This window comes from Cololabis saira, chromosome 5 (genome assembly GCF_033807715.1).
Source record: "Cololabis saira isolate AMF1-May2022 chromosome 5, fColSai1.1, whole genome shotgun sequence".
Lineage (NCBI taxonomy): Eukaryota > Metazoa > Chordata > Actinopteri > Beloniformes > Belonidae > Cololabis > Cololabis saira.
In genome coordinates this window covers 14,511,904-14,521,016 of record NC_084591.1, presented here as the reverse complement: position 1 = coordinate 14,521,016, position 9,113 = coordinate 14,511,904, and the positions used below count along the sequence as shown (strand labels likewise).

Below are 9,113 nucleotides of genomic sequence, written 5' to 3'. Positions count from 1 at the left end.
GAGCACCTGGAAAGCCTATTTTTTTGAATAACATATCAATACACCAGTATTAACTATGTGAATGTGAGGAGACTCAGTTTTTATCTGCTGAAGGTAAAGGGAGAAGCACAAAGACGTACAGCACATGTATCAAACTCAAGGCCTGTGGGCCAAATCCAGCCCTCCATTATTATTTATATGACCGCTATGATTAAAAATCATATTTTTCTGATCAAAGCAGCCGCTATCCATCATGCAGCAACCTTAGGTACTTAGAGGTCCTTCACGATCTTGATGTTGGTGGAAATGAAAATGAGTTTGACCCCGGGCTGAGAGGTCACTCTGCCACCAGGAGGAGCTGCAGCATGTTGCAGAACTGTCAGAGAAGCAGACTCCCAAAACCGGAACAGCACAGTCCTGGCATGCTTAAAGAACAAAATATCACCACAAGAAGATACATTTTATTTATTTGTTCTTATATTTCTGAGATTTATAAAAAAAAAACAAAAAAAACGTTGACATAAAAGCAAACACTATAAAGGAACTTTACCGTTAAATCAAGAAATCTAGGCTTTACATAGCCCTAATTGGTGAATTATTATATTTTTTTATAATTATTTCCAAGCTCTCTACTTTTATGAACAGAAAGATACAGGATCGTGAAAGAAAAAAAATGTAATTGAACAAAAACATAGTCTCCTTCGAGCCGGATTCGAACCAGCGACCTAAGGATTTCAGCATCAGCCTCTACAGTCCTCCGCTCTACCAACTGAGCTATCGAAGGGACGCTGTCCTGGAGGGCGGAATCACCCTATTTAAAAACGGCGAGGTATATTCTTTATCGTATCATTATTTGTCTTCATTTTATTTATTTATCTATTTATTTTCAAAAAACTTACACATTGCCTCGACTCGTCCCACACCGAATGGAGGAGTTAACTTCCTCCTCAGGTGAAACCGGAACTCACAACATGATGCCGCGTTCCATTTGTCCTCGGAAGTCGGAATTTTCCAGTTCCCAGTCGGAATCTTCAACTGGAACGCCCCTCGAAGTGGGATTTCCTACTAGGAAAGTGGGAGAAGCTTCACCACCCCCGAGTTACCATTCCAAGATGGCTGCCATTCCCAGTTCCCGGTTCCGATTTCCGAGGTAAATGGAACGCGGCACAAGTCATGTAGTTCATAGAAATTAATTTCATATTTTTTTTTAATACAGTTCATAGTTGTTCATTTGTTTGAATAACTATTAACTAATGGCAGTGATTTATAGTTATTAAAACAAATGAACAAACACTTTGAGAAAAGCAGGTAACTTACCTTTGAGACAAATACAGGCGTGTTATTAAACTAAAAAGCTATATAGATCCTAGACCTAGAGGATCCTTGGTGGTGTTCTCTACTTTGCAGTCTTTTCTCGGTTTATATGATCACTGGATGCAAAACTAAGACAGTTATTAACTGAAAAACGGTGATTCTGTGAGGTAAAGTAACCTGTACACCCTCATACCTCCAAATCCCACGCAAATACCCTAAACAGGATTAAAGAAGTAATTCAAAATTACTGAATTATTTTTTTATTTTAATTTCACACAAGGAAAATGTCCTAATATGCTTTGAAATGTGAGACTAGATAGAATTTCAATATAAATGAGTTCACAACATGATGCAACAGGAAATATTGCTGGATCATTACTCAAACAATAAATGTCCTGTGTTTCTTTACTGTTAACGGAATTGCTGTTATTCCCAGGGTTAATTTTTTTCCCACTAGGTGGTAATATTTCCTCATTTTAGGTGCAAATCTTGTCTAGACTTTTGTGAAAAATCCAATCTAATCCAGATAAATTCAGTTTTAAAAACATGATAAGACCAACATATAAATGAAAAAGAAATGAAAAATAACCATAATTGTAATAACCTATATTTAACACACTGATTAATTGTGACTGCGTATTGTCCCGGGGTTGGAGTTGAAGAACCCACAGTCATCTGGACGAAGCAGACAGCACTGTGAGGATCATGTTCTTGGATTTCTCGCGTCCACACCATCCAGCCAGCTTTATTACATAAGAAACTCAAGAAGACACAGGTGGATGCTCCCACAATCAACTGGATTACTGACTACTTGACAGACCACAGGTTGACATAACAACAAAATATTTGTGTGTCTGACCAGATGTTTCAGGAACACCATCCCTTGTTCACACTTCCAGTACAAGTCGGAGTCTTGTCACCGGCAGAAATACTCAGATGACTACAGTTGTGGGGCGGATCAGTGATGGACAAGAGACTGAGAGCCGAGAACTGCTGGACCGTTTTGTGGTTTGGTGTGGGAGCAATCATCTCATCTTGATTGATTGTGAGCGAGACAAAGGAGATGATTGTGGATTTTAGGAGAGCCAGGATTAACTTTGAATCGTTTTTCCATCATGGGAGAAGTGGAGTTGGTGGAGGAGTGTTATATGAAGGTAGATGTAAAGTGGTGTTCACCTGGACAGCAGGCTGGACTGGAGATATAACACTGATGCTGCTTACAAGAAAAAAGAGAGCAGACTTTAGTTATTAAGGAAGCTGAGGTTCTTTCATTGTTTGCAGCAATATTTTATATAGTGGAGAGCAGAGGTGTCAAAAGTATTCACGCTCATTACTCAGGTAGAAGTATAGATACTAGAGTTTAAAAATACTCCTGTAGAAGTTGAAGTATCAACTCAAGTTTTTTACTCAAGTAAAAGTATAAAAGTACTGGTTTCAAAACTACTTAAAAAAAAAAAGCCATTAAGGACAAAAGCCATTGAAAATGAATGCATCTTAGTATAATGCAAATATATTAAAGAACCATATATGTGTACTATTGAGCATTAACATGTGTTTCAGAGAGCAGGAGATATGATGACTAGTTGCCTATAAGTATTGTAATGGTGCAAAAAGTCAAACTTCAGAGACATGTTATCATTTATCCTAACCTTTATTGGAATGTACATCCAAGTTTAGTTGCAGGAATCTGAGGGAACGGATGTAAGAACAAAACTGGACAAGAACATCTGAAACAACCACAACCAAATTCACTCTATCCGGATGGAGCAATTTAACTGGATAGTTTTCTTTTAAAGGCCGAAATGAAATAGAGTAACAAGGCTGTTTTTAAAATGTAAGGAGTAAAAAGTACAGATAATTGCGTGAAAATGTAAGGAGTAAAAGTAAAAAGTTGTCTGAAAAATAATTACTCCAGTGAAGTATAGATAACCAAAATTTCTACTTAAGTAAGGTAACAAAGTATTTGTACTTCGTTACTTGACACCTCTGGTGGAGAGCAATCACATCTGGGGGAGCTGCAGCCGTTTACTTAAAGAAACTGAACAAGTTGAAAAGAAGGCTGCCTTTGCTCTCAAGACTGTCCTGGAGCGTCTGGAGCTGATTTTGAAGACCTAAAATGAAGAACATCATCTACAACCAATAAAGGTTCCCAGGTTCTCTGGCTGGAAAACAAGCTCAAATCCAGCCCGTGACAGCGCCACAGCTGTGAAATGTTTCTTGTTAGACTGATATGCTGTGTTAGGTTTTCATCAAATGTGGGATTATGCATCGTGGCCTGTTTTTGTGCTTTTGCCTAAAGGACATTGTTCCTGAAGTCTTGTGGTTTGTTAAGATGCTGTTGTGAAAAGTTGTAAACCTAAGCTGCAATATTCGTTTTCGAGAAAAGAGGTTTTCTCCTGGCAAGCTTTCCAAACGATTGTCAGAAACTTGCTGCCACTTATCCTTCTAATTTCCATGGAAAAGTTGATTCAATTAAATTGAATCATATTTTATTAGTCTCTGAAGTATAGTTGCAATCTAAAATATTTAGGAAAAATAAAAATTACCATAGATCAAAAATGGTTGAATAGTATGCATGGTCCAGAATGTTAAATGCATTGGAGAAATGTCTCAGTAAACAACATGGATGGAAACTTATATCCAGCAGTTCTACATCCGGGGTGCAGAAGAAACTGCTGTCCTGTTTTTGTTGGTCTGTCAGAGTTCTTCTGCCCATCGGTGTCTCCCACAATCCACAAAAGGTGTTGGAGTCCGGAACCTGCTTCTGCAGCCATGTCTCAAATAATCCCTCTACTGTCTCCCACCATCACTTTGAACTAATCCATCCCACCTCTCAGGTGCCAGGGCTGATATTATCTGCACAACAGCAATGAGCTGCAGCAGCAAAATTAATGCAAATATGTATGAATGTTCAGCTGATGAGTTAACTCCGTAGTTCTTGGTGGTTTTTTGACGGTTTCAGAACAACTGCAACCGGTGGACTAGTAAGTCAAAAGTAGGGGTTTACTTGTCTTTTCACATTGTTATTTTTCATCTTATTTTTAACTAAATACACAATGATGTGGTGTAATATATTGATGTGAGGTTGTATTTACCTACTTTGAAAACCAGGTAAGACATTTAGATTTATTTATTTATTTATTATACATCCGGATTTTATCATTTAACTGCATGTAACTAGAATATTTCAGGCGGCGAATGAAAATCTTGTACTTTTATTCAGTCACTAGTGAGGCTTCACTGCATCCCAACAATGTGGAAGCTCTGAGTTTAGCTGGTTTCTTTCAATTCATGAGTTAAAAGAAACAAATGTTTTACACTTGGTGGCAAACCAGCCAGAAGTGTTGGATTCTTTTATTTGTTAAATGAAAACATATAGTTTCAATATTTTCCTTATAACTCTGCTCCTTTTACTTTTTGTGATTTACACAATACTGTCCACCACAGAGGAAAAGGTTTCCAAAAGGTAAATAAAGAAAGAAAAAAGCATATTGTCACTCGTTTAAGATAATGGCACAATAATAATGGAAATAGTCCATTATTAGTAGAAATAGTCAACTTTTCTAAAGATTTAAAAAAAAGGAAAAACAGCTGAACTGAATATTTTTAGTTTAGATTTTTTCAGTTTTTTTAAAAACGTATGCCATTATTTTTAGAGTGGTGATGTAAATCATTAAATGGAACAACAATTAGATTTACTAAAGGCTGCTAATGATCTAAAACGAAAAAGACTTGCTGCGTATCAATGTGTTTATCTTGTCCTGACCCGTCTGACGAGCCGGCAGCGTGTCACCTGCAACGTCTGAGTGTTGTACATCATGGGAATGACATGGAGTCTAAGAGCAAGGGCAGGCTTGTGAAGCAGCAGAAGTTCCTCTCATTACAAAACCTCCAATCCCTGACTTCCTCCAATATCCCGTCTCTGTCTCTCCCAGACCCTCCCTTCCCACACTTGGACATGACGTGACACCATCAATGAAGGCAAATAACAGACACCTTTACAACAAACACAGAGGTTATCTTCAAGATGGGAGCGGCATCTAAATGTGACTTTTCTCATAATTTTCATAAATTAAATGGATTTGAATCTGGAATTATAATATTACGGCTAAACGGCATAGCAAGGATACTTTTATGTACAGGACTGTCTCCGAAAATTAGAATATTCTGATAAAGTTCTTTATTTTCTGTAATGCAATTAAAAAAACAAAAATGTCATACATTCTGGATTCATTACAAATCAACTGAAATATTGCAAGCCTTTTATTATTTTAATATTGCTGATTATGGCTTACAGTTTATGATTAAGATTCCCCGAATATTCAATTTTTTTAAGATAAGATATTTGAGTTTTCTTAAGCTGTAAGCCATGATCAGCAATATTAAAATAATAAAAGGCTTGCAATATTTCAGTTGATTTGTAATGAATCCAGAATGTATGACATTTTTGTTTTTGTAATTGCATTACAGAAAATCACAATATTCTAATTTTCTGAGACAGTCCTGTAAGTCATGAAGCTGTTTTCTGACAACTTGAGAGGTCTTAATATTGTGCTGTATGTGCCATTTTTCGAATGATTAAAAAAACATTTGCCCTAAACCACTTAGGTCAAGTAATCTCCTCATCTATAATGTTTGATCTTGCATTGATCAGACGTGCAAACAAATGCACGTCTTTAGTTTTAGTTTCTTTCTTCACAACTCCACTACTGTTAATAATCTCAGATGAGTTTTTTCTTCTTCCTGCTTTTCAGCAGACGACATGACACAGGAACACTTCGGCCCTCTGCAGGACTTCCGTCCCACTCCCGCAACTGTCAAAAATAAACTGGGACACGTCAGCCTGACTGGCTCATACAGAGGTGCAACACAGACAAATCTCCGGTTCCTTTGCCTCCTCAAGTTGTTAAATCAGGCTTGTGTTCAGTCATCTGTTACTTCTTTCCTGAGCAATAAGCGAAGATGTCAAAAGGTGATCTAAAACATCAGGAAGTGTTTAAAAGGAATGTGTGCTAATGTCCAACCACTGTCATTGAAACATAAATAACCCCCAACTTCAATGTCAGATAGGTTACATGCTTGGTGGAGTTGCTTTAAATGTACATAACATTGACCTCTTTTCAGTCTTTGCACAGGGGAAGTATGCAACGATGAGATATATGACTATGTGATGAAATGCAGGTGGTGTCATGTGGCGTTACAGCTGGGAACAAGTGGACAGATAGCAAAGATAAACGTCATAAAAAAGGGAGGGAGAGGAAAAGAAAACGCAATGACAGCGGGAGACCTCTGTTTGACGCTGAGCGTGTGGGGAAGGCACCTCTCCTGCTTGGACAGTGCATGTGTGGCTTTATGTCATCCTTTTACAGGAAAAAAAAAGACAGATTACTGGCAAAGGTTCAGTGAGCTTAAGGTACGAGGTGACATGGCAGCATGAGAGGGGAGGAAACCGTATCCTTTTACAGTCTGGAAATAAAGCTGGCCCACAGCCCCACGCCTGTCATCTTATTCAGCTTTCAGTTGAGGAGATCACAGCGGCACTACTGAGCTCCAACATCAGACTAGAACATGCAGGGAGGTCATTTAATGAGAGAAGCATTTCATAGCAATATTATATTTGCTATTGAACTAACTCCCCTGACTATAGGGTAATGTCTGGCCTTATGTTCAAAGCAGCACTTGAGTGCAGTTTTGCACGGCGCATACCAGGTGATCCAGAGTGGCAATGCACTTAGTGGCAGCCTGCAGCTGCAGCTCTACACATATCAGACCTATTGTACTGTTACTGACATTGCCTATGTGATGCAAGAAGATCACATCCAGATGTATTTGTATCTTCCTGAATTGCTCTACAGAGCTTTTACTTCTCAAACATTTTGCTGCTCTGGTTGGGATGTTGAGCTGAAAAACCACGTCAGCGCGGTGGGTTGTTTGCATCTTGGATGAGCTGATTGAGCTTCACAAGCCCAAGAAATTCATGCAATAAGAACCCAAACCCAGATGGAATTAATTTTCACCAAAGGCCACGGGGAGAAAGACAACAAGGACAAATGAGGATGTTTTCTAAACCCTTTCTTTTCCAATATTGTCATGAGTCGCCAGTCGCCTTTCCATTACCCCTACATTTCTGCAAAATACAAAAATCGCCAAGAAAAAGCTGTAATGGAAATGTCTATAATTTGAAAAACTGCCAAATATTGCAAAAAAAAAAAGTTTTAATGCTTTCACGGTGTGGTTTTTCAGACAGGTCGATAATCCAGTCTATCACAAGTGTAATGAACACACTTAATGTGCATTTGTATGTATTTACTGGATGAGATGTAGCCAGTCAATCTAAAGTCATCAAAATCTAGTTCAGCTTCAGCTGTTTCAATAATAAGATGTAGTTGGGCTATCACACTTTTTAATCATTATGCATTAAGTTTGAATGATTGAAAGAAAAAAGAATAAAAACAATTCTACCATACAAATACACAAATATACAACAATACATATACTCATGTATACATGTGCTTAAGCACATAAATAAAGATTCATAAAATATGAATATGTATATTATATACACATGCATATAGATCACCTCACGTATATATATATATAAACATATACCTTATATATAGATGCATACACACATATATACAATATATATCAGCAACTTGTGCTTTTTATTATTTTAACTCTTTTCTTATCATTTTATTTGTTATTTACTGTTTAATTATGTCTTGCCGCTTTTATATATATATAAATTATCCTACCACAATACAGACTAATTTTGCTTTTTTGGGATTATTAAGGTATACGTCAATTAAATGTATAAGATGCTTATTTACATTAAAAGCTAAACGCATTTGCCACTATAGACATTAAAATCAATCTTTTTCATAACATTTTGATACATCTATGCACACACGTGTTGTGCTTAATTCATACAAAGGTGGTTTCCTTGTGAGTTTGTTGGTAAATATTTGTTTTCCTGACATTTGTCTCGGATGGTTGCCGAAACAACTTTACACTGCTGGAATAGCGTTTAGGTCCATAAAGCCCTTTAAAATAATGTAATTCACTTTGTCACTTTGTGTACAAGTCAAACCAACAAGATATAACATCCTAATTAGTGAACTATAGAATTTGTTAGTCAGACTTTTTTCATTTTTGGAAAGAGTCAAGACCTCTTCTCATCATTTATGCTAATACACTAGTAACTGAAGTTTCTTTTATATTTATTGTGCAGAAACAACAATATCAGTCATTTGAATCAAATAATTGAATGAGCTCATTTTCTAACTTCATAGTTAATTTCTTTGATAGTATATCTGAGTGGAAGTTGTGTTGCAAAAATGTTTAGTTAAAAAGAATTAAGGAATCTGCTTGTAATGCATGCAGCTTTCAGCCTGCTGAGGGAATCCATCACAGACTGGCCAAGATTAGACATCCTTCCTGCAGCATTTTTCATAATGACTCATGGGATTTCAAGCTTGAAAAAACCCGTAAGAGATATGCAAAGAGAATTTCTCAAGGTTGTTCATCTGATAAATAATCTGAAAACAGCTGAAATGATGCACACAAATGTAAAACCACCCAGAAATGAACCCTGTCCCCTTTAAAACGTCACTGTGATGGGAGTTGCAGTATTCCAGGAATGTCAGGGCCGGGATGCCTTGGGGAAGGGACTTGGAATGCTCATGATCCCCGTTGTTCTCCTTTGATGAGAGGATGATTAATATGACAGACCACTTTCACTGTGAGAACAAATCACTCCTGCATTTCCATTCACAGGTGTGATGCTAGACCTTTTTTTTTTTTTGTCTTAATCAAACAAC

The 9,113-nt window shown here is 37.2% G+C and overlaps 1 non-coding gene across 1 annotated transcript; it reads right to left on the bottom strand.

The window, feature by feature from the left end:
- Positions 1-676: 676 nt before the first annotated feature.
- trnay-gua (transfer RNA tyrosine (anticodon GUA)) lies at positions 677-763 on the bottom strand. Its single transcript is given in 2 exon segments — positions 677-712; positions 727-763. It is a non-coding gene; the product is annotated as a tRNA-Tyr (tRNA).
- Between the last annotated feature and the right edge of the window lie 8,350 nt (positions 764-9,113).